Here is a 25,618-nt window from a genome sequence, read left to right on the forward strand (position 1 = left end):
TAATTATTTAGTTTGCTTGCATTTAATCTTCCTACATAATACATGTTTACCACCGGGAATACCACTGTAATTTTGCTATATACAGTTAATGGGCCTATTGTGATTATTCTATTATGTACTCAATATATGATCTAAACTACAGCCAGTTTACAACCAGACCCTAATTTTAGATATTTACACATAAACTTGGGTCTGATATCTGACATGAACCAATATTAGGTAATATATCATAATAATTACCTTTGGGTTAACTTGCCCCTCTGCCAAGTCATACCATAATTTTGTACTAGTGTGTTTGAATTAATAGTATATGACAGTTTCTTACCTTTGTATTTTAAGTATCAGTTTATTTCTCTTGGTGATTATGTACCTTGATTGACTAATGGAGAAAAACAATCATAACTTTGCCAGGATAATGCCCTACGGCTGGACAACTGTATTATTGTTAATTGTTATTACAATTATTTAATTTCTGAATTCTTCTAAAATACTTCTGAACAAAGTAATATTAATAGATTTGATATTTCTCTGTTTCTGGTGATTTTGATCCTTTTTTGGCCTGTTGCCTTTTATGAATGACCACTAGAGAAAGCACTTCAAGCCAAAATAACTGTAGGACCTCCTGCTGGTTAATATTTATTGGAGTCACAAAACCACATTTCCTTTCAGTAAATTATGAATAGGTTATAGAAAATAGCTTGAAATCAGCAGTTGTCAAACTTGTAACAGAAAATGGATTTAAGACAACCACACACAAGACAGTCGATATGAAACATCACAAGGCCGACGGCTTCTATTCATAACTGTTGAATTGGGTTCGGAAAAAAACACAACAGCAAGCGCTTCAAACGACGAAGGGGCAAAATCACTAACACCTCTGTACCTGTGTTGTTTAGTTATAGCCACACATTGCTGCATTTGGGTCCTGATTTAAGCTAATTTATAAATCTAGTTTTTGGAAGGATAACATACACTGTATTTTTAAATCAATATATACCAGAGTAGTCCAACTCATCCTATTATGCCATGTTTTATTTAATTGCTCCTGACAGAAAAATCTGCCCATATGGGAACCTCACTCTGATGAGGACAATAAAAGGTAAAGAAAATGGAAAGGCTATTTTGTAGCACTGTTCCTCTTCAGAATTGTGTCTCACTTGATTTAAACATCTGTATAAATACCTTATATAAGAGCTTTTATGCATCTTTCCCTCATTGTCATGGGTATTAATGAAACTGTGAGAAACAACATAGTGATATAACCCTACTTTTTTACCTGACTTGTTCTGTTCAGGGTTACAGAGGGCTGGAGCCTAACCCCACAGTCTATGGGCAATAAGAAGAATATACCTTGAACTGTTCAACAGTCCATTAAATGGCCGACACAAAGATACAGGAGACAAACAACCATGTATATGTGCAAAAATCCTAATGTCAATTTTGAATAGCGAATAAACCTAACATGCATATTTATGGATTTGCAAAAAAAAAAAAAACAGAGTACCCAATGAAAGTCTTCCCCTGCACAGGGAATACAGCAACTTCGAATAACTGGACATTTTTATTTTGATAGTTATTTTATATTTATTTGAAGTTTCCAACATTCCACATCTGATGTTTTCAAAAAGGCTTATGAAGCTCGAGCAAAGTGAAATACCCTATCCTGTGATACTTATTCTTTTATCAACTAGAAATTTAATAGCACAGCACTTACAGAAGAAATATTGCACCTTTTAGTCCACAACACCTTTTTTTCCGGGCGACTGAGTTACTTCTTATAGCAGTAACATTTGCAACATCAGTTTTCTACATCCCCTACAGATGGCTGAAACTGACAATCATATGATGTTGCAGTTGCTGCAACATCGGGGTGGTTCAGATAGCTACAAAGTCACAGATTTAGCAAAGCTAGTAAGAATAAATGTCTTCACACTTGAAACCACAGCTGCAAAATGTGAAGCAGATATGCAAAACATGGGTGAGATATTGTTTAAAAAAGTAATTTTTTTAACATTATGGTTACATTAATTTTGAAAATGGGCATAAACCACCTAGAAATTAGAGATTCACATAGAAATTGGCTGATGATTGGAATCAGATCATGTTCAACAGTTTATCACTGCATGGTAGAACTTTGGTTAGCACTGTTGCCATGCAGCATGATGGCTAGAAGAGCCTGGGGTCTTTCTGCATTGAGCTTGAAAATTCTCCCCATGCATAGGCTCCATCCCGGTACTCCAGCAACCTTCTAATCAGTTAACCTAAGATGACTGGTACTCTAAATTGCCCACAGGTGTGACTGTGGTGTTCCTGTGTTTGTTCTGTGATGCACAGGCAACCTGTCCAGGGTGTACTCCACCTCTCACTTAATGATCATTGGAGATAGGCACCAGACCCTGCCAGACCATGGTCCCTGCAATGAATGGATAAAGGCAGCTTAAGTTGTTACCTCTGTAGTCATTTTATGTGTTTTAAAGTAGTGAAACCCTGTTTTACAACCCCTGCTTTTGCACATGAAGAACACTAAAGCTTTACACAATTAAACATGGGCCACAAAAACTCTGAAAACTGAAATCATTATTAAGCTGATATAATGCCTCAAAATGGTCTTTAAAGCATGCAACCTAAGTTTGTTATTCTATCTTCAACATAAAGAGGTGGTTGCGACAGGCCAAGCAGCAACACTAGGGAAACGTGAACATGTCATGTATTTGTGCTGACATGTACAATGGATTCTTGTGATACAGAGATTAATCCATCTTCAGTACGTATGAAGTAACATGCGGGAGGGATCACAGCATTGTTGGAGGTGTAAAAGCAAAGCTTTTAGGCCCCTCATTTGTCAGCTGCTAGCAGAGTACCGCTGATAGCTGACAGTCTCGCACACGCTGTACCACACCTCTGATAGATGGCAAAATACATGACAGGATTTTTGCCTCATCTACCTTCAGATTACATGCAGACACAAAAGGAGACCCCCACAGAGAGAAACAGATAAGGATGGGGGGGGAATTACGATTCTGAATATGTGCTTGCATGAGCGACACCTTGCAGGGAGGAACAAGACCGCATAAACTTATACATCTCATTGTCTGTTTCTCCTTCTTTCTGTTTCTCTCTATTCTCAGTCACAAAGCATCACTATTTCCATCCTGACTTGTGTGAATCAACAGCCCATTAAAGAAACTGCTCTGTCCTATCTTTCCTCCAGTTTCATCTCCCAGTTTTACCCACCATTCTGTTTCACTGTGACAGGCAGCTGTAGGCATCAACACACAAAAACTGTTCCCCTTAAGGACAGACCGTTTATTCTTAAAAAGTATGAATCCCTTAAGGAGAGGGTTTTAAACAGAAAGGCACGAATAACAAGTCGAAGAGAGTAACTAACGAGACAAAATGACTAACAAAACTCTTTCCATCGTCATTTCCCCTTCTTTCTGCATAGCTAGCAGCAAGGATACCCAGAGACAATGGGACATATTTTTCATTTTTACAGCGTCACTTATTGCATCCTTTAAGCTATCTTCCCTGCTGTTCTTTTGTGTCTGATCTTTCTCCACTCTTGAGAAGTGTAGAAGACACACAAAAGTGTGTGTTTTTCTTTCAAAACTTTCAGTCAAGGCTAATAAATCTACCTGCGTTAAGTCAAATTTCCCTCATTCTCTGAACTGACAGGAAGCGTCACAAATCACGGCCAGACATTCTGATGAAGACAATCTCGGATGAAATGAGCAGCGTCACAGTCCACAGAAGCAGTGATCGTGACAGAATGAATAACACAGAGTGTCATCAGTGGGGTGGCTTGTGTGAGAAAGAGACACAGCTGAGAAATCATCCCTGTAATTAAGTTTCATATCTGCGTGACATGAAATCAAATGACAGTGTCATTTTAAAGGTGGGCATTGGTTAAATTCACCCACCACATGCTGCTGTCGCTGCTTGACATGGAGGCTGTGCAACGAGGATCAACTTCTGACTTGTGGATGCTTGCCCACAAGAAAATAGGAAATACTATTCCTGTCAAGAGTAAGTCAACTTGATATAAGAATTGACTGGACCTTGACCTTCAGAGGTAAAAGCATTTGACACATGTTCTCTGAATTTTGATTTGTTAGCAGTACTCAAACCCAGCACCAACAGCATGTGAGGACTGAAAGCGAAGGTTATATGGATTCATAGGTAAAGTGTGTTTTTATCAGGCCAAGCTGACTTTTCCCACACTTCCAACAAATTTGTTTGGCTAATTTTGGCATTAGGCATAATAATCCTGAGTAAAAATAACAATTTTTCCACTAAATCATGGAATTTAGACAAAATTTTAAAATACCAATGCATAATCCACAATGCAACAATGCAACATCCAACTGCTTTTATGTAAAACAAAACAACTATTGTTCCCACTGCTAGTAAAATATTCTAACATGTTTATTACAGTTTTAAAAATTTTATCTATACCATTTATTTTTATTTTGATATATAGACTTAATAAAGTTACAGAATAAACAACCACTAAACCCTAACCCAATCCTCAGTTGGCTGCTAAACAGATATGTGGCTTGTTCATTGCTAAGTGCAGTTTAATACTAGGACTCCCAGAATTCTAACACTACTAGAACTCCTAAGCCCGTCAATTTGACGGCGAGCATTCTGGATGTGAGGGCGCTGATGATGTCATCGCATTAACGCTATAACATTTTATTTTTGACAAGAATTAATAATAGTATTTGATCAAAACCTATTATGTTTTATTGTTATTTATATATAGTACTGAAAAATAATACAGTGTAGCAGGTACATTAAAAAAAAAAGCTTTACTAATCTGACCAAAAGCTGGACAACTCCATGTTACGCCCCTCTTTCACTTCGCGGACATAAACTAGCGCTAAAAATGCCTTCAGCTCATCCACACTCAGGTCTGTGGAGGAATAATCTCCTAAAACTCTGTGGGCCTCAGCCACCCTGCAGCCCTGAATGAGGATGTGTATTTCGGCATCCACCAAGCAGAGGAACGTGGTCTGGGCATCTTGGAACAGGCGTTCTGTCAACGCGTTCTGGCTCTGACGCCTCCTTCTACTTTCTTCCTCCCCTACCACTGTCCACACAGTGCCATCCTTTCCTATCTCCTCCTCCTTCCCAGGTGTGTCCTCGTCTTGCGATGAAAACGCTATAAAGCGCAGAATAGATTGTTGTTACTGGGCTACTATATCTATGACCGAACTTATTGTTTATTTCTTTTTCCATTATTAGTACCTTGTTTTTTAGTTTCTCACCTGCCAGAGAGCTGGTTTGCTGTGTTTATAGCTGGGTACTGGGGACCAGGCTCGACTCCCTGTCTCTGAACCTGCGCTGATTGTGGCACTGTTGCTGTAGTTTATATATTATTAGTTTAGTAATCTGTAAACTATAGCCTAAAATTATAAAATCGTTATATAGGCTAGTCTTTTACTACCTTGAAATAATGCGTCAAAACCTCCTGCTAACGGGACGACTCGTGTTTTTTAGCCGGGGGAGGCTCACTCTCTGACCCGCTGTCACTGGAACTGAATGCTGACCAAGAGCCGTCAAAATCCCTCTCAACCCCAGAATCACGATCATGTAATTTTTGAAGCATTTCTAATGCCTCTTGAGCAGAAAATATTTTTCTAGAAGCCATTTGTAAAATGCCAACAATCTCCTTCTCTGACTGCGTTCTAGGGTGGCGGTTGCTGGGCAACGCTCGCGTGTATACTCAGCCGCGGAAAAAAAACATCAATGTAAATAATAGGGCCGTCAAAATAGCGACTGTGGTAGTTAGAGGTAGAAATAATTAGATCTTTTATTTGCTTTGTTTTTTTGTTTTTAAAAAAAAAAAGAGACATAGGAATACACAAGACACAGGTTTAGGAAAAGTCAGGATGCCAGGAAGATAAGAATTTTAATAAACCAGAGTTATGGCATGTCAAACTTTCAAAAGCATCAAATTGACGGCTCTGGGAGTTCTAGTGTTAAAAATAGCTTTACGTTGAGGGGTGGAGATTTACCTTCCACATCATTTTCAGAAGAGCCAAAGTCTCTTTTGAAAACAAGAAAAACATATTGTAGCCTCTCTCTGGTATCTCATTATAAGAACTTTAAAATCAACAACCTACTGAATTCCAATGCAAAGTTAATACTTTTATAAACTGCAGATTTTTGGCTAAAGTAAAAGAAAAAAAAACCCACAAAGGACAAAACTGGATAGATATAATGTGCGTCAACAGGTGAATCTGACAAAGACTAAATGAACTGGGGAGCTATAGGTACTGGGGAAGGTGATTGCTGGAACAAAGAGCAGGTGGTTAAATAAAAGGATGTGTTGTAGCCATTGTAAAAGATCAGAGAGCTGATTAACTGAGGGAAGATGATGAGGGGAAATGACAAAAGGGAAGTAAATGATCAGGGAAAACATATGGATGATTGAACAATTCCTAAATAGTGGATCTTGTAGAAACAAAATATACATATCTTGTGAAATTGACCAAAAAAACTTTAATAAGTGCATCTTGAATTACAACTTCTGGTATAGGCCTGGTTAAATTAAATGAGGAAATAGTTTGTTTTGTTTTTTTACACTGCTGCTGTTTATGGGAAATGATCACAAATCCTACAACCACTGGAGAGCTTTGTTACCAAAAACACCAAAAAAAGAAAAACATTCATCATTAATGTCCTTTTATTCAAACAACTTAAGCTTGCGCCTTTCCTGAGTATTGACCACGACAGTAAAAGTCAAAAATCCGACGTAAGGGATGCTGAATCGCCTTCTTTCCGCTCATGGTATCAATATTGGAAGCTTGTGAGCTGGTGTATGCATGTCACCATCAGTAATGCCTGGCAACAATGACTTCAGGATCTCCTGCATTATTCAAAGGACCCAACAAGCACTAGACTCTCCCATTATCTATTTAAATCTGAGTGAAGGCATGAGCCACTGAAAGTGCACTCACTGCCACCTGCCCCGTGTATAAAAGAGAGGGAGAGAGGCCTAGAGAAAGGAGGCAAAAGAGGCAGAAAAACCAGGAGTGAAAAGTATTGGAGTGGCAGAAAGATTATTACTGGGAGAGCGCTTGTGACAAAGAGACATGGAGATGGAGGTCACAAGTAGATGAGGGCTACAGGAGGAGTAAGTGAGACATCTAGTAAGGTAGGGGGCTAAAACAAACATAGTAAAATAAAAATAATGAGACTAAAGATAGTAAATGAAAGCTGGCCAAAATCAGTGTGGGGGCTTATTTCAGGGCAGAAGATGTTTGGAGGTAATTGAGATGCAAATGGTATGGAAGATGGGAGCTTGGAGGTGGGAAATGCCACAAAAAATGTCACAGTAGGCAAGGGAAATTGGAAAGGTGATTAAGAAAGGTGTGACTATGGCAATAAATGTTAAATCAGGAATGGACAGGTTTTCATTGTCAACTAAATCAAGGATTCCAAAAAATTCAGTCCAATTATTTGGGATTTCTTCTATTTTTAATAGGCTTGTAATGGATGGTAGGAAAAATCAATAAATACATAAATAAATAAATCAAGCAATGCTTTACTAAACCAAATATATGTAGGGTGGAGATAAATTAAAATATTCTGTTCAATTAGTACTTTCACTGAACTGCTGTTGTATCAGCTGTTTAGCTGATATTAATTGTAATTAGCTTCAATATTTAACCATTTTCTGCGTCTGCTCCAGATTGGGTTGCCATCCTATTCCTTAAAATATGGAAAAGTCACATCCCTAGGAATTAGCATTACTGAAATGAGAAATTTAAATCCATTTTGAATGCATTGTAGAGTTGTAGCAAAGAAAATTTTTGAAAAACATTGTCATAATCTAATACCCATATATGATTATTTAGTAAGGCAAGGCAAGTTTTTTTTTTATATAGCACATTTCAGTAGCAAGACAATTCAAAGTGCTGTACATGAAAAAAAGAAAAAGAGATATAATAGGAAAAGTACATTACAGTGCCATTAAGGTAATTAAACAATAAACGAACACAAATAATTAAAGAGGATAAAATAAAAATTAAAATGCTAAGATGATAATACTAAAAAAAAGAAAATTAATGATAAAATGATTGATAAGAAAGGAAAGTTGGACTGAAATTATTATTTAGCTTCTTCTATCAGGATCATGTCATTTTCCCCTCTGAACACTGGACATAGGTGGATATTTTATAGGTCTTTAAGAAAGGCCAGACCTTGTCTTTTTGTAGCCCAGAAAAATATAGTACAATTATGACTTTTTTAGGCCATAGGTTCCATTTAAATTTAGCCAAAACAAAGACATGTAGTTCTGTTTTTTAATGCCTCAGAACATATTTTTGCTTATGGTTGTTATTCAATAAAAAAAATTCTGATTTGAGTCATTTCCATATAAGACCGAGAACTGAGTATAAAAGAATATAATACATGACCTATGAGTAGATAAAAGAGGGAAAATTAAATGAATAGGCCCCAGATGTTGTATTTTTTTAATCAATACTTCCCTTCATTATTAAACATGTCTTTTCCCCCCACCTCATCTTTTGCGTCATCCATTTATCAAATAACTGCCACCCCTTCAATCTGAGTCAGCGAGGCGATTATTCATCTACTCCATTAGGCTATCATCCTCGCTTCTGCCCCCACCACAACCCCTTCTCTCCATCCTCTGATCATCTTGCAAGTAAAACACATCCCTCTTGTAGCTTAGACAAAAGAGGGAATTGTTGTCTAGCTCACAAGTAGACCCAGTTAAACATTAATTTAGTCTGAGCTCAAGTCTACTTCTATTGTAATGTATTTTCAATTTCCTTGCCACTGGGGAGAGAAATTTCACAACTAATCAATTGACCTGTTTTAAGTATTGTGCATAAACCAAGCCTAATATCTTTTGTAGCTATATTTGCTGTAGAGAGCCAATGGTATTCCAGTTTTTCAGTATTCAACAAAGGCCACAAGGAAATATTGATGCCGTTATTCCTCCAGCCTAGACAGCGCATGTTCAGGGTGAAGTACAAGCATAAAATAAACTCTATAGTTACAGGGGATATCCACATCGCTCAATCTCGCTGCTTACCTTTTGCCTCAGCTGCACCACTTTATCCTCCGATTAGTTTATCTACTTTGGAATACCAGGACATTTCAAACTCTGACCTTGCTGTATTTGTAATTCACACATTGATGAAGAAGAAACATCTTTTTAACGCAAATGGCAAGTCTTGTCTTTCAGTACTACAAAAATTAAAGAAAAAAAAAGAATATGCTTTTCACAACTGGGTGCAAATGGGAGTTATTATTTCTGTTTTTCCCAATGCTCATAGCAAATACTGCACAGAATGTTTGTATTTTCCCTAGACAAATACTAAAGAATATTTAACACAGATGCACTACACACAAATCTGTAAAGCAGAGTTTTCTTCAAGCGTATGAAACAGCAGGAAGCAAGTTGAGTGTATTCAATATTGGCGTGGTTCAAAAACCCACATAGAAATGCATTCAGACTCTGAAAATGTTTTGTTTTTTCTTATTGTGTGACCTGAACTCAAGCGAATTAATGCCAGCGAGTCATGGTCATCTATCATGGAATCACTCAATTCATCAATCAAGGAAGAAGGCAGGATTGAAACACAAACATCCCCAAACACACATCCTTCTGTAAATATATGAATGAAGATATGCTAATATGCTTCCGTTCCAGGAGCACTCGAACTGCAGTCCTCTTGGCTCTGCCTTGGATTTAGGCATGAAGTGCTCTGTAATAATTCCACAGTTCTTCACGCAGCCTGTAATCATGGCAGCATTCACTCACTCATTCTGTCAGTCAGCGAGGAATAAAGAGGGCCCTGCTGATGCCCAGCGCTTGCCCACCCTTAACTCCCCCTCCAAACGCCCCCAACAAACACACTCATCAGCAAACCCCTTTAAGGTAAACACTCACAGAGAGAAAACACACAGCCCTGGCATACAAACACACAAGCACATAGACATACAAGAAAGGCCACCTTGGCTGACCAACAATGGGCGGTGAACTTAGGCTTGGGGCTTGATAGGATGGAAAGGGGAACAATTTCATGCCCAAGTGCATCAGACAAGAGTACACTGGGAACATGAGCAAACATTTTTCTACCCAGATAAGTTACAGCAATTATGCTTGCCTCTTTAACCTTCCCGCTCGCCTGCAAGCTCTTTTTTTAGGTCCCTTGCAATGATTCCAACACAGGGTTTTTGCATTGGACCACTGGTAGTTTGTCCAGTCCGTTTCTCACCATTACATCACCTTCAGAATGATGAGTGGTCTTGAAATTTACTCCAGGTGCATACTATATGGCTCTTCGTGGTTCTGGTCGCCCTGCCAATGTTGCAACAACAGCAGTGGATGTGATTAAATATGCACTGTCAAGGGGGAAATGTGTCAAGACAAGGTGCTAACATGCTAGTAAGAGTAGTTCCACGGAGGCCCCAATGGTGTGCTGAAACAATGGTTTGAAGGATTTGAGTGTTGATAGAAGGGGGAGTGGTGGCCGAGTGGTTAGAACAGGAGGTGTGCGTTCTGGAGGGGACACAAGGGGCCGGGTTCATATCCCACAGACTGCTACTCTGGCTCCTTGAGCAAGACCCTTAGCCCCAGAATGCTCCCTGGGTGCTGCACAATGGCAGCCACTGCTCCCTATAAGGGATGGGTTAAATGCAGAGGACACATTTTTTGTTGTAATGTACATGTGCAATGACCAATAAAGATAAAGTTGATTTAAGGGTAAAGATACTAAAATAGTCTTCTTATTAAGTGAGTTTTATTTTAAATGTAATAAAGCCTGTTAAAATAAGACTCCTTTCATCATTTCCCTCTGTATGCTGTTTTTTTTACGCTTTGCCTTTTTCATTTCCTGCTCATTCAGCTAAATGGAACACAGACAAATCAGGTTCCATCAGTGGGCTGGTTGTTTTGAATATTGTTCATCAGGAGCTTTTTAAGGCACAAAGAAGAGGGACTGTGTGTTTCCATTGTGTGATTTCATTAATGTTCTACATGGGGAGCAAGAATTGTTTCCACAATCATTTGTCAGTCAGTCAGTCAGTCATTTTCTACCGCTTATTCCATAGTGGGTCGCGGGGGAGCTGGTGCCTATCTCCAGCAGTCTATGGGCGAGAGGCAGGGTACACCCCGGACAGGTCGCCAGTCCATCGCAGGGCAACACACAAACAACCATGCACACACTCATTCATACACCTAAGGGCAATTTAGAGAGACCAATTAACCTAACAGGCATGTCTTTGGACTGTGGGAGGAAGCCGGAGTACCCGGTGAGAACCCACGCATGCACAGGGAGAACATGCAAACTCCATGCAGAAAGACCCCCGGTTGGGAATCAAACCCAGGACCTTCTTGCTGCAAGGCAACAGTGCCACCAACTGCGCCACCGTGCAGCCCAATTTTATATATTTTCATTGTTCATTGTGTTAATTTTGATGATTATTCCTTATGGCTAATTGAAACCTATAATATAGTTTCTAGAAAATCTCAATATTACATAAGACCAACAAATGAATGACTTTTTATCCAGAAATGGGCATACTGTAGCTTACACAATCATTGAAAATTAATTGACACTCTCCACAGAGTTCTGAATCTAAGCATATTAATGGAAAGTTAAGTGAGAGGAAAACAATTTGTAAAACTGGTGCCAAAGCAACAGGAATAACTACAGTCTTAAGAGGAATGTGAACCATAGTTCATTCAAGAGTTTAAATGTACAGATTTCTTCTGGTTTTGCTTTTATAATCACACTGAAATGCTACACATCATCAAAACTTTAATAATGTCAGAGAAAGATAACCAGCGTAAATACATAGTACAGCTTTCAAATGATGATTTCATTTATTAAGGGAAAAAGCTATCCAAACCATTCTGACCCTATTTGTGATAACAAACAATGAGTCTTTTGTTTTTACTTACTATCTTTGTCTGATTACAATAACTTTGTGATCAAAAAGGAAAAAAAAAAAACCACAAGAAATCTGTAAATCTTTAGTAAATCTTACTGAAGTAGTAAGACAGGAAGTGGGGTGAAGACATGCAGCACATGTAGCTGGGGTCAGGACTCAAACCAATGACAGCTGCGTCAAGGACTGAAGCCTCCTTATATATATATATATTGACTCTCCTATTAATTTTATTAAATGCTTTTGAAAAGAAATAGACACAGGCAAACATAGAAAGATGAAAGATGTCATAAAGTTTATTACATTTTTAAATTTTAAGACCTCAACAAGCCAGTTTTTCTGCTTTTGTTATCTACTCCATACAGATATCTTTTGAGATGGCAGGCTTTAGCTGCCTACTGGGTACATCAAATAAGCATCTTTCTAGATCTTCCCAGTTTTGACTTCACTAGAATGTATCTCTTGTGTTGCACTTCCAGTCAGGTAACTAAAAACTAAAAGCAGAAAAGAAGGAGAGAGGCAGTGTTCCATCTTTATAAAAACCCTTAATAGGTGTGTTTTCTTTTTACATATTTTTTGCTAAATCTTGCTGCTTAATAATACATGTCTTTTTCAGCACAATAACCATCATAGACTTGTAATCTGTATTTTGCAAACTTGGTCGTCAAATGATTTACAGACTTTAAAAGGCCGATTGCCAAGATCCGCTACATGCTAAGAGTACTCGTGGTAGGAAAAGTGGCCTTCATGTGTGATTAATCAACATCAAAGTAATATAGCTCTTAATGGATGCTCACAAAAGATCAAAACATTTTCGTATATTTTGTGCTGTCGGACATCATTATTTCAACTCACTCAACTTTTATTACCTGTTTATAATTTTAGAATATTTTCTTCAATTGTCTACAACTACATTTTAAAAAGATCCTTAATCAGTTCTATGCTCTGTTTTACAAGAATTTAGGTTGTTTTAGCTTCAGAAACATTTTAAGCATCAAATCATCCTATCTGTCCCTAACACCGACAATCCTTCTCCATGGAGCCAAGGACACACAGCTGCTGGACAGGCAGCATTTTGAATGCCAGATGTTACAGCCACTGATAAAACTGTAAGGTAAATGTTAGACTGTTAATTATCGCAGTGAGATATTAGCCAGCCAATTTAGACCAAGAATCCATCATGGTTGCTTCCACATAACGCAAAATGTACTATGTATATAATCCTTATTCCAGTATGAAAGAGAAAATCATGATTATTAAAATATGGAGCTACTCTTTGTTATATCTAATCTAAAAATATTTTACTTCACATCTGTCATCTATGTGCTCTGAGTAATTTGAAATTCAGTTAACTCTGAAAGGGTTTAAATGACTTCAACATGACTCCTAATGAGGAGTACATAACACACACTCAACTCATAATTGGGTCTTTCCACTGCCATTCAAAAGCGTTGATATCACTTGAACGTTTTTAATATTTTGTCACATTACAACTACAAATTTTGATGTCTTTTACTGGGATTTTTACTAAACGTAACATTTGGGTGGGGAGTATCTGTGAACATACATTTTTGTTCCTTGCCACCGATTACCAATTGGATTTAGGTCTGGACTTTGATTTAATCAATTATTTTGATGCTTTTGCTGTTAATTTCAGCTTGTTGTCTTGCTTGAACATCAACCCCAGCCACAGTCTCTAGTTGTTATCAGCTGCTGGCGAGGTTCCTTCCAGAAATGCCCTGCATTTATTTACCTTAAAAAGGAAGTATACCCACAGCATGATACCGTCACTGCTAAGTTTCATTAACCCCCTTTCCATAATAAACATGCAACCGTGCTCCACCCATTATAGATCACTTGGTCCATTCCTTTGTCATACAAAGCGATCCATATCCATCAGGATCATAGACATGTAGGAGATTTCTGGATGGGAAATTTCCACACGGTTGAGCTCTATATCGAGGTCCATTCTTCCATAAAGGCCAGATTAGTGGAGTGCACAAATAACAGATTCACCCACATCAGCTGTGGATCTTTGCCACATATCCAAAGTAACCATGTGCCCTTGATAGTTTTGCAGATGTGGTCTTGCCATTTTTGGGAAATGACCTGCTCTGTGAGATATTCAAACTTGAGATATTGTTTTATAACCTAATCCTGTTCAACATTTCTCCATAACTTTATCCCTGACCTGTCTGTTGCTTTCCTTAGTCTTCTTGATGCTGATTATTTAATAAAATTATCTAACAAATCTATGAGGCCTTCACAGAACACCTAGATTTATACCAAGATTGAACTACGCCCAGATGGACTCTGTTTACTAAGAAGGAAACTTCTAAAGGCAATTTGCTACACTGGATTTTTTAGAGGTATCAGAGTAAAAGATTCTGAACACAAATACTTGCCACACTTTTTTGTTTTTATTTATAATAAATAACATGTAACATTTTCTTTCCACTTCACAATCATACAGTACATTGTGTTGGTCTATCAGGTAAAATCCCAACAAAAACATTCAAGTTTGTGATTTAAACCTGAGGAAATGTGCAAAACAACAAGAGATGTGAAAACTTTAACAAGGCAGTCTACATTATGGATGCATGGTCACCATCTCTGGAGTTTAACATTCCTCATTGATATGCTGCATGCAAAGTGACCTCATCGTGACTGTGCGAGTCGGGGGGCATCAGAAAATTTGAAGAGAGGCCGGGAGGTGAGCAGACCACCTTTGTTGTAACACACATTGAGAGATCCGTGCAGCACTTCCTCATGAGTCACATCCATTCACGTAGACTTTGAATGCATCCACACTGAGAACCTTTCTTTCAAATAACCCAATCTAATGTGCCCTGAGTTTTCATGCAGCGGTGGCTTTAGAGGCAGCTGTAATGATATGAAAACACTCAAAGCCCTTCACCTTGTCACAGATTACTATTGGTCCCCCTCCCTCCTCCTTCAAGATGTCAGGTATAATTGTGAAACAGCAATGATAATAACAGAGCTTTAAAGAGATATTCTGTTAGTTCCAGATTGGATTGAGGGAATTAAGTGATTGTTCATCTAAAAGGTCAGACTCCAAAGTAGCTATAAATGGAAGTAATATCTGATAAGTATCATTCATTACTTTTCAGTTGTAAGCTAATACCCATTATCTTTTGCAGTAATGCTCTCTGATCTTTAACATGAACTAATCACTTTACCATATAGCAGGAGAAGATGGTTCTCCTGCCATATAATGAATAAGTTGGAATTATTCATTAGATGTTTTCTGATGTCTGCTGAGATTGAAAAGGTCCCCACACTGAGATGCAAGAGTTTAGTTATGCTTGATGGCTGGCACTTGGGATTTCTAATCCACTATGCTCACTAAAAGCTAAAAGAAAAAAAACATAAACTTTAGAGCCAAATTTCTTAGCTTTGTTGTGGGGTCCCTATATGCATTCCAGCTAATTAAAACTGCACAATCAGGCTTTTCCTGGCAGATACACATTTAAGGATTTGTTGATGTCTGACCTGCCGAGCTCAATTTCAACCTGTTCCAATTGTGTTTTTTTCTTTTTTTTTCATTTACACATAAAGAATTATGAAAAAAAGTCCCACATATTCTTTGGTAGAGGTAATGGCTTTAAATCACAAAGAAATGGAAGGAATTGCAAGATTATCCTCATCTCTGCATCAAAGCATATGTTTTTAACCTTTAACTGATTTTTAGTTAAATATAAAAAGTGGACCAATTTATCAGAATTACACATTTATATAGATCAAAAATGGTGGCAAGTTTTAGTTTTGGAACAGTTAATAAATAGGAAACTAAATAAGACTTTTCAGAATTTGACCTGCTGAGAAAACTGGCCAATTGAGTGGTGCTACAACTAAACCATTAAAATCAGCATCTGGGTGACACTTTTGGCTTTTGCTAAGAAAACATTCACTAAGGGCCATTTTCAAAGCTAAGCTGTTCTTTAAACATTTGTCCGGTTTCAGCTTTAATGTAAAAGTTGTAAAACGTTCATGACAAACACAATCCAAAAGCTGCCATAACAGGAAAAAACTGGTCCTGAATATAATCATTGTTCGTTTAGTTTGAAGGATAGGGAATTTTCCATGTTTTCTCCATGTTTGGAATTTATTTGTACCAAGATTGTTTCACTTTTTCATTTTACAAAAGCTTTACTTTTGAACCCTTGAGAGGAATATATACATTAAAGTGCAACACCACCAAATATGACCTGTCAATGACTGTGTAAGCACTGCTGGGAGGGAAATGTTCAGATCACTTTTAGGTGAATCCGTCTTTTATTGCAGAAGGATATTCTCACAATGAAACAAATTAGGAAAATATAACTGATAATTTGGATATGAATTCAGTTGGGAGAAAAATCTCAGGTTAATATTTATTTTATTTATTTAAAAAATCATAGGTGGCACAATTACAGCACTTTTAAAATCTTTGTTTTAATTGTAAGTACATCAAAAGAACTATAAACATTTATTAAAAGCTCAGAATTCCTGTTTCCCAAGGCTAACAATATGACACGAGCCCCTCTTCAAAATGGGAAAGACAACATGCTTTCAATGCAGCACATCTGCCTTACTCAAGTAAAACAGATGTGTTTGCTCTTTCAGTCAGAGAAAATGCTGCAAGAAAACAGTTACTTGCCCACATCTACAAGGAGAGCAATAATTAAAAAGTCTAGAACAACTGGAACTGTGACAAACAAGGCTACAGCAACAAAGATTAATTTATCTTAAGGCTTTTTACACATATTTACAAGGGGGTGCTGGAAATTATGGTAGGGGCTGTATCTGCTTCACAGTCTGCCAAGTAATGGTTTCTGCACATATAATACACAGAAAATAAACTGACGCTTTTTTTCCCCGCTTTTTCCCGGATCAGATATCCCAGAGAGAAGGGAGCGTGCAGGGGCCTGAGACATAATGCCAAGATGAGCATTTAATCCTGTGCCCATCAAGATGGAGCATCTCCACTGAGCCTCCTCTGTGTGGGAGAACTCAAAGAGCTGGACGTTTAGAACGTGTGTTGGTGCTTCAAAGCCAAGCAGCGCGTGTGCGTGTGTGTGACTAGTTCAAGAAAGGAAAGTTAATTTTAACTCTAACTGAGATAACGAAATCATCCTTTTAATTGCATCTTGTTTTGTTAATGAACTGTCTTTTCTGCTTAATGAAGGAGGTTGTTCGAGTTTGGAGATAAAAATTGGGGTGGTCCCTAAATGCACTTCTGAAAATGTGCACTAAATTGAATCAATGCATTTAAGTTTTAATTTACTTAAACAGCACACAACATTTTGAAAGACAGGCAAATGCACATGAATAGTAAACCTTCTTTGGCTTTAGGGATCCACAATATCAGGAAAAAATACAATTGCAATAATACTGTTAAATATTGCAAAGACAAAGGCAATTAATGCACCTTTTCCTACTCTTCTCCTTCTTTCCCTTTACAATAGCTTTACCATCTCGATTATTAGAATCTGTATCAGGTGCAGGGAATGAATGGCAGGATCGCACACAGTGATATTGCAAAGACAATTATGATTCAACATATTCTACAGCTCAATCATTAGCTGGATTTATTGTGTGCATCATGGCATTAGGTCTTCACTTACAAAGTGGGGAAAACCTAAAGGGTTGTGCGTTTCTTCTATTCTATTTTCTAACCTTTCTTCTATTCTATTTTCTAACCATTCAATTTTTTCTTAAGGTTTCCACACATTTCAGATGTAACACTAGCTCATTTTGTCTGTCTTAAGGAGAAGATGAGCAACATGTTTAATAAGAAGTGGAAATGAACAGATTCCCAACACAAAGCCAGTGTCACTACTACACGCCATGCTCCTCTTACAAAATCAAGTCCCAGTTTTAGCTTATTATTTTAAAAGATTTCAAAACCTCTTTGATCTCATTGCGCTGCCTTGACATCAACTACTTAGATTCCGAACAATCAGGGCTACATGCAATAAACTTTAACTACAAAACCGATGCTCTTAGGCTCCTCCTAAATACATCCTATTTGCACCAAACACACTAATAACACTGATATTGCATTGAATATAAACTGAAAAAAACATGAAGGATTCAGTTTAGCCTTAGCTGCTGATCTAAGTTCACATTAAACATTGCAAGAAGTATCAACTAAGCAGCCTTTACATTAGTAAACAAGTAAGTAAACAAAAACCTTTCACAGGTCAAAAAACACAAAGTGCTTTACAATAAAAACAAGCATAAAAAACACGTAAGATAAAAACATAAAAGAAACCATAAGACAGCATACATATAACATCATACAGCTTAAAACTAGTTAAAAGCATGTCTTCAGCTGCTTCTTAAAAGAAACAACAGAATCAAGACAGCGCAATGATAGAGGCAATGCATTCCACAATGGCTCTAAAAGTAAAGACTAAAGTGAATGAATTCTAAAATGTACCAGTAGCCAGTGTAACCAGATTAAAACTGGAGTAATGTGCTGTCTTCTTCATGTGTTGGTTAAAAGCCTGGCAGCAGCATGCTAAACTCTCTGGAGACGGTCAAGATCTTTCCAATTCAAACCCATAAAAAGGCTGTTACAATTATCAAGACAAGATGAATTAAAAGCTTGAATAATCATCTCGAATTTGGCTTTTAACACCAGGGTTCGAAGCTTAGAAATATTTCTTAACTGAAAAAGACAGTTTCCGATTAATCCTCCAATGTCATGACTGAATGAAAAATAATCCCAAGGTTTGTGAGGTTTGTTTTGACAGATGAGGCCAATACACAAAGGTAATGCTTGATGAAGGCAGATGAAAGATCAAGAAGAACCATTACAGTGGATGCTCCAGAGTCTGCTGACATAAATATGTCACTGGAAACTTTGAGTAAAGCAGTTTCTGTGGAGTGGAGATTACGAAAGCCAGGCTTAAATTTGGCAAAGATTGCTTTTTTGTCTTCCATATAAGCAGTTAGCTGTTCTGCCACTACATTTTTAAGAAGCTTTGACATAAAAGGAATCCTGGAGATAGGCCTGCAATTTTTAGGCTTTGTAGAATCTAAATTGCACTTTTTTTAATAATGGCTCAACAATAGCATGATTGAAAGAGCTTGCAGTCACACCTGATAAAAGTGAAGGATTTCAAATTTCTACAATACAAGGGCCAATAGCAGTAAAAACCCTTTTAAACAACACTGCAGGGAGAATATTGTTTGGACAGGTAGATGTTTTAATTTTATATCAACTAAAGACAAAATGACATATAGAGTCACTGGATCAAACAAATCCAGAGACTGAGAAAGTGGACAGTCAGAAACAAAGTTATGATTGACAAATGCTTCCTCTGACATTACTGTCATCAATAACAAAAAAAAGGAAATCCATTATTGTCAGCTTCAGAGGACACAGCTACTTAAGGGATCAAAGAGAAAACAAGAGAGTTTATTGTTTTCAAACACAATCCCAACATTTTTCTTGTTTAAAGAAATAAGATTTGAGAAATGTTCAATTCTGGCAGTTTCTATGAAGTCATAGAGTGCCAAAGTTCCCTGATGTGGAGTCTGTGAACCTCAAGCTTATTCTACGTCACGACAGACACAATTGCAGTGAAAGTCGGTATTGACACAGCAGGACTGAGACTGCCACACTTTTCATATTTGTCATGGTAAATAAGTTTGTAGATGATCTATCATTGACCTGCAGCTTCACAAATAAGCACTACATCACTTTGTTCTATCACATAAAATGTCCTGAGCCTCATGGCACTGTAATACCAATGCCTTGATGCTGATCCTGGACACACATATGGACCAAAACACTTCCAGATCACTCAAATTGCAACCTGTGTGTGGATTCACCTCCAGTAAAGGTTATGCAGTCATCTGAATTTACATCGAACATTACAAGAAAGACATGTTTTGGCCCAACAAAGGCTATTTGATCTTCTGGCACATCAGCCAATCCAATTAAAGTTATAATGTTTTGCAGTGGCACTGCTGTGTAACACAGGCAGCAACAATTTATGTGAACTTCATGTTGAGGCGAAGAGATGGCCACCATCTTCCATGCTCTAAAACCTAATTTAATCACCTAAGTGTAAAGAAATAATAAATGTACTGCGTTCAAAAACACGATCAGGAATGCATTATAAAGAGTAATTTGGAGGATATTAAATGCTAACCATTAAAATGAGCGAAAGTTAAAAGTATATGACTTTGTAAATGTAAAATTCAATAATAGTTAAAGTCTAACAACAGTAACTACTGCATTGTTAATTCAAATTTAAATAAAGATGAAGGTTCAGTCAACTTTTTTCTCACTTGTCATGTATGGTGTCCAGTAGAGAACAGTAAAGCTGGTTTGTGTATATGTGTCGCATTATAAATAAAAACAGCAGGTAAAATGAGTATTAAATAAGTAAATTGTTTTCTCAAAAAATATATTTGTAACGTTTCCATTTACATGAAATTCACACCAGAACAACCAAAGACATCAACAACTACAAAGACATAAAAACAACTTTGTCCATAAATTATGTGGAATGGTACAGGAAATATGTACTGAATGTATGAAGAAAAGATGTGCAAAAAGGCAAAGAAAGCCAAGAAACCCACTGAAATAATTCCTGCTGCTATGTGCAAACCAATATCAGCTAGTTTAAAATTAACCGATGGTTATGCTGACTGAATGATTGGTGAAAGCAAATAGATCTTCACAAAAAATCATACAACATACTAATGACAGTGGTTACAGCAGCTTTTCTATTCACCTGAATGTTGTAGTGTAGTTGCAGTGTAGTGGAAAAAACCTAGTTTCACCATAAACCAGCCATGGCCATGTGCCCCTTATTGGATGCCTGACAGAGGAATTAAAAGAGTATTCTAACGAGCCAGGAAGCACTTAAGAAAGACCTGGGAATAAGAGTTAGTTTTTCCTGTGAAGACAATAATGTGCTCAACTGCAATGATTTCTATGCACATTCACTGTGCAAGAAAAAAAATACGTTAATGCTTGTTCAAAGTTAGATGCAGAAAATTTGGATAAGCCAGTAACATACTGGGAGAACTGGGCAGATGAGACCAAAGTTGGCCTATTTGGGTGTTATTGCACACACCATGTTTAGAGGAACAGTGGTTCTACATATCACTTCCAAAATACCACGTCAAGTTTGCATCATGGAACATCATAACTGTAGAAAAGGTGAATGGCAATATATCAGGACACTGTTGATAAGAATGTATAGGTGAAACAAGTGTTGTCTTCCAAGCAAAAAAATAGTCCCAAACACAGTCAAGGAAATGCTTAATTGGTTTAAGGAAAGAAATAAAGTTGCTAAAATGGTCCAGTCAATTACCTGAGTTGTTCCAAATAAAACTTTATGGAAAGAACTGAAGCTCAGAGTTCATAGAAAATACACAAAGTATCTCACTACCACAGTTTGTGTAGAAGAATGGGTCAAAATCACGACTAAGCATTGAATTTAACATAGTTTCTCCATACAGGAGATGTCTTAAAGTTGTCATTACCAAAACAGACTTTTTTCATAAAGTCTCAAGGTCTGAATCCCCCATTCAGGTGTGTTAAATTTGCTGTTATCCCTCTCACACTCTTTCATATTTGTCATTGGAAGTTCAACATGGCACCTCATAGCAATCTGAAAAAAGAATTGTTGCTTTACATAAAGATGGCCTAGGCTATAACAAGATTGCCAGCACCCTAAAGCTGAGCTGCAGCACAGTGGCCAAGACCATTCAGTGATAAGCTGAGTGAATGTGCTCCAGAAGTTGTCTTTTGAAAATAGACGTACGAGTGCTGCCAGCATTGCTGCAAAGGTTGAAGGGGTGGGGAGTCAACCTGTCAGTGCTCAGATCATATGGCACACACTGCATCAAATTGGTCTGCATGGCTGTTACCCCAAAAGGAAGCCTTTTCATACTGAAGCAGAGCATAATCCCTTCCCTTCAGATTCTGGGCCACAGGGCAGTGTTCCAACATGATAATGACACCAAACACACCTCCAAGACAACCGCTACCTTGCTAAAGAAACTGAAGGTAAAGATGTTGGACGGCCCTTGCATGTCTCCAGATCTAAGCCCTACTGAGCATCTGTTGGGCATCCTCAAACAAAAAGTGGAGGAACACATAGTTTTTAACATCCATTAGCTCCGTGATGTCATCATGGAGGAGTGGAAGGGGATTCCAGTGGGGACAGCAATGTTATAATGTTATACAAGCTCTACACTGACTACTTCACATTATGTTATAGAGTCAGTGTTGTCCCATGAAAAGATATAATAAAACATTTTCAATGTCAAATGTGACGGATGTACTCACTTTCGTGAGATACTGTAACAGACAGGCAGACAGGCAGGCAGACAGACAGACAGACAGACAGACAGACAGACAGATAGACAGATAGACAGATAGATAGATAGATAGATAGATAGATAGATAGATATCTCAGTTAAAAAAGACAAAACCTGGAGTTGTAATATAGCTGTTATCATATGTGGGTTTACTTTTAATTTGCTTTTAAAACTGAAGAACTTTTCTTATGATAGTCATTAGGTCCAAAAATCAATTAGGTCCTTCCCAGAAATGGCCAGGCTATGAAAAGAACTCCAAGGGTGTGTCAGTAACTCATCCAGTATGTTACAAAACAGCCTAAAACAACATCTGATATACAGCGGGCCTCACTTGCCTTGGTAAAGTTCAGGTTTCATGATTCGACAATAAGAAAGAGACTTGGCTAAAATTGCATCTATGGGAGAGGTACAAAGCCAAACCCACTGCTGACCAAAAAGAACACAAAGATTGAAAACTTTTATGAAAATAGTCTGTGAACTGACGAGACAAAAGTGGAACTTCCTGTAAGGTGTGCATCCCATTATATCTGGGAAAAACTAGCACATTTCAGGAAAATAACTTTACGTGGGCAGCCAGACATGGTGGTGTCAGTGTCATGGTCTGGGACTGCTTTGCTGCTTGAAGACCTGGATCACTTACCATAGTTGACTGAATTACTAACTCTGCTCTCCAACAAACACTCTTTTTTTTATGTTTTTCTTACGGCACAAGTGGCCTTTTTTTCTCATTTTCTGACAGTGATCTGACAGGAAAGGGGCGGAGAGAGGGGTAACACATGCAGCAAAGGTCAACGGGCCGGAACTCGAACCTGTGACAACCAGTGTCCAGGACTAAGGCCTCCAAACATGGGTCACGCATTTTACCCCAGCGTCACCGCCGCGCCCATCAACAAACAATCATAAAGTATAATTTTTGTTATTTTTTTATGTATTAAGCTCATTCACACTTGGGTTATGCAGCAGGACAATCATCCAAAGCACTTGAACAATTTGGCATTACCTTAAAAAGGCCCGTCATACTCGAAAACCACCCAATGATGCTAAATTAAAACAATTCCAAAATTCCTCCACAGCATTGTAGACTCACTGCCATTTATCACAAATGCTTAAAGACAGCTATTGCTGCAAAGGGTGCCACAATCTGATTTTAAGATTTGATTGTTGATCAGAAACTCTTAATTCTGACATAAAAAGCAAACATAAGAAAACTGTTAATGGGCAAATGCCTTTTCAGATCACTGTACATAAATTCTACATTGTACACATAAAAATAAAAACTGTTCCACAGATTTTATTGCTTAATCTCCAACAATTGTTTTTTTTTTTTTACAGTGAGACATTTCTGGAGGTCCCGAGGAATCATCCTCTCGCTGTCCCAAAGCGCCAGGACGGCTGCTGTTCCACTGCACTTTGCTTTGACGAATTGAACAGCGATGTGCCTCAGTGTGGTGCCCCTGCAGCCTCTCCGGGACGCACGCTTTAACACAGAACCACTGCTTAAAGCGGGACGCGCTTTACGGTGAGCGAACATTTACGCACGAACGAAACTCGGTGCTTGGCAACATTTGGGAGTGTTTTTCATAATCTCTGTAACAATTTCGTGCCAAATTGGCGCTGTTGTTTGTTCAAGCGTGTGTGCGCGAAATAGGTCGAGGATTTCCTTTTTTCCATCAAGTTGATAACCTGGAAACGAACAACACCCTGATGTTGAATGAAAGAGTACACCAGCAGACGCCCCCATCTTATCGTCAGCTATCTCCATCACATATCAAACAGGAGAAGCACATGACAGCCTCTGCACCTCCTACATGCACGGACACCGTGCGTGCATCACCTGTGCCTTCTGCTTTCTCCTCGAATCAAAAAAGAGCTGTAAGGGGATGTCTTCTTACCTTGAAGTTAGGCTTTCTTCTCTGTGTTTTTCTGCGTTAGAGGAACAGAAACACGCCTATTCCACAGCTCGCCGATCGGAGCGCGCAGAGGAGGATGGAGAAGAAGCAGCAGGGACAACCAGCAGTGGCTCATCCTCACACAACGCTCGCACCCCCACTGAAATATTACCGGCAACCGATTGGTCCACGGGTTCCTCAGCGGGGCACCATTCCGCTTCTCGAGGAGGGGCTAAACTCAGACCGTCGAAGCTGACAGGACCATGGCATCGCAAATTAATCTGTTCTGTTCTGACTTTCAGTTTGAATCTATACATTCTTATGTTTGCACATTAAATGTGAAAATCACCCCGAACCTAAATTTTAAATTTGGAATAACGATTATTCAAAGTTGAAATCTCCTTGTCTCCAACACCAGCCACCAATGTCAGTTTCAAATATTTAATACAAATATTTCAGGATGTGGAAAGAGAAGAAGATGATTTAAGAATTGTAGTGGAACCATCTGTGGCGACGTTTTGCATGAGGCTTCAGTGATGGAGACTTATTGAGAGGATTATGTCTCAGGACGTCAATTCCCATTGCTGAATAGGGACCCCACCAGATACCACCAAGGGAAGAGAAGAACAGGACAAACGGATGGCAGGGTGAGGAGGATGATGGTGGATAAGGAAATTAAAGTGGAGGGAACAAGGGAGGGAGGAAAGAGAGATCAGGGAGGTAGGGATAAGGGGCATATGGATAAGGGGCGATGAATAAGTGACGATGTAAAAAAGGGGGAGGAATTTAGGAGATAGGGATCAGCGATATGGGCTGAAGGAAGTAAAAATAAAAGATGAGAGAGGAAGGATGCAGTATTAGATATAAAAGCATTCTGGATGAGGGAGGATGGAACAAGGGATGAAGGATGATGGATCCAGAATTAAAGTAAATACAGCCCAAACCATGATAACACCACACTGTTTGACAGGTAGTGTAATTTCTATTTATTTAGTTGTTACTCATACATATACTCGTCGTCTTCAGCTTCATCTGGGACCGGGTTGAGGGGGCAGCAGACTCAGTAGAGACACCCAGATATCCCTCTCCCCAGACACCTCCTACAGCCCCTCCGGGGGGAGCCCAAGGCGTTCCCAGGCCAGTCAAGGGACATAGTCCCCCCAGCATGTCCTGGGCCGTCCCCTGGGCCTCCTCTCGGTGGGACGTGCCTGGAACACCTCCCGAGGAAGGCGTCCAGGAGGCATCCGGTATAGATGCCCGAGCCACCTCAACTGTCTCCTCTCGATGTTGAGGAGCAGCGGCTCTACTAAGGGTCCCTCCCGGATGGCCGAGCTCATCACCCTATCTCTAAGGGAGTGCCCGGCCACCCTACGGAGGAAGCTCATTTCAGCCGCTTGTATCTGGGATCTCGTTCTTTCGGTCATGACCCAAAGTTCATGGTC

General features: G+C 38.6%; 1 protein-coding gene across 1 annotated transcript in view; it reads right to left on the reverse strand.

Annotated features, from left to right (window-relative positions):
* dlgap3 (discs, large (Drosophila) homolog-associated protein 3) overlaps positions 1-24,328 on the reverse strand; it is a 219,437-nt gene extending 195,109 nt beyond the window's left edge. Inside the window, exon 1 of the mRNA XM_047382990.1 lies at positions 24,180-24,328. The gene's annotated coding sequence lies outside the window, so the exon portion shown is untranslated. The remainder of the gene's footprint in view (positions 1-24,179) is intronic.
* Positions 24,329-25,618: the final 1,290 nt, after the last annotated feature.

This window comes from Girardinichthys multiradiatus, chromosome 13, assembly GCF_021462225.1.
Source record: "Girardinichthys multiradiatus isolate DD_20200921_A chromosome 13, DD_fGirMul_XY1, whole genome shotgun sequence".
Classification (NCBI taxonomy): Eukaryota; Metazoa; Chordata; class Actinopteri; order Cyprinodontiformes; family Goodeidae; genus Girardinichthys; species Girardinichthys multiradiatus.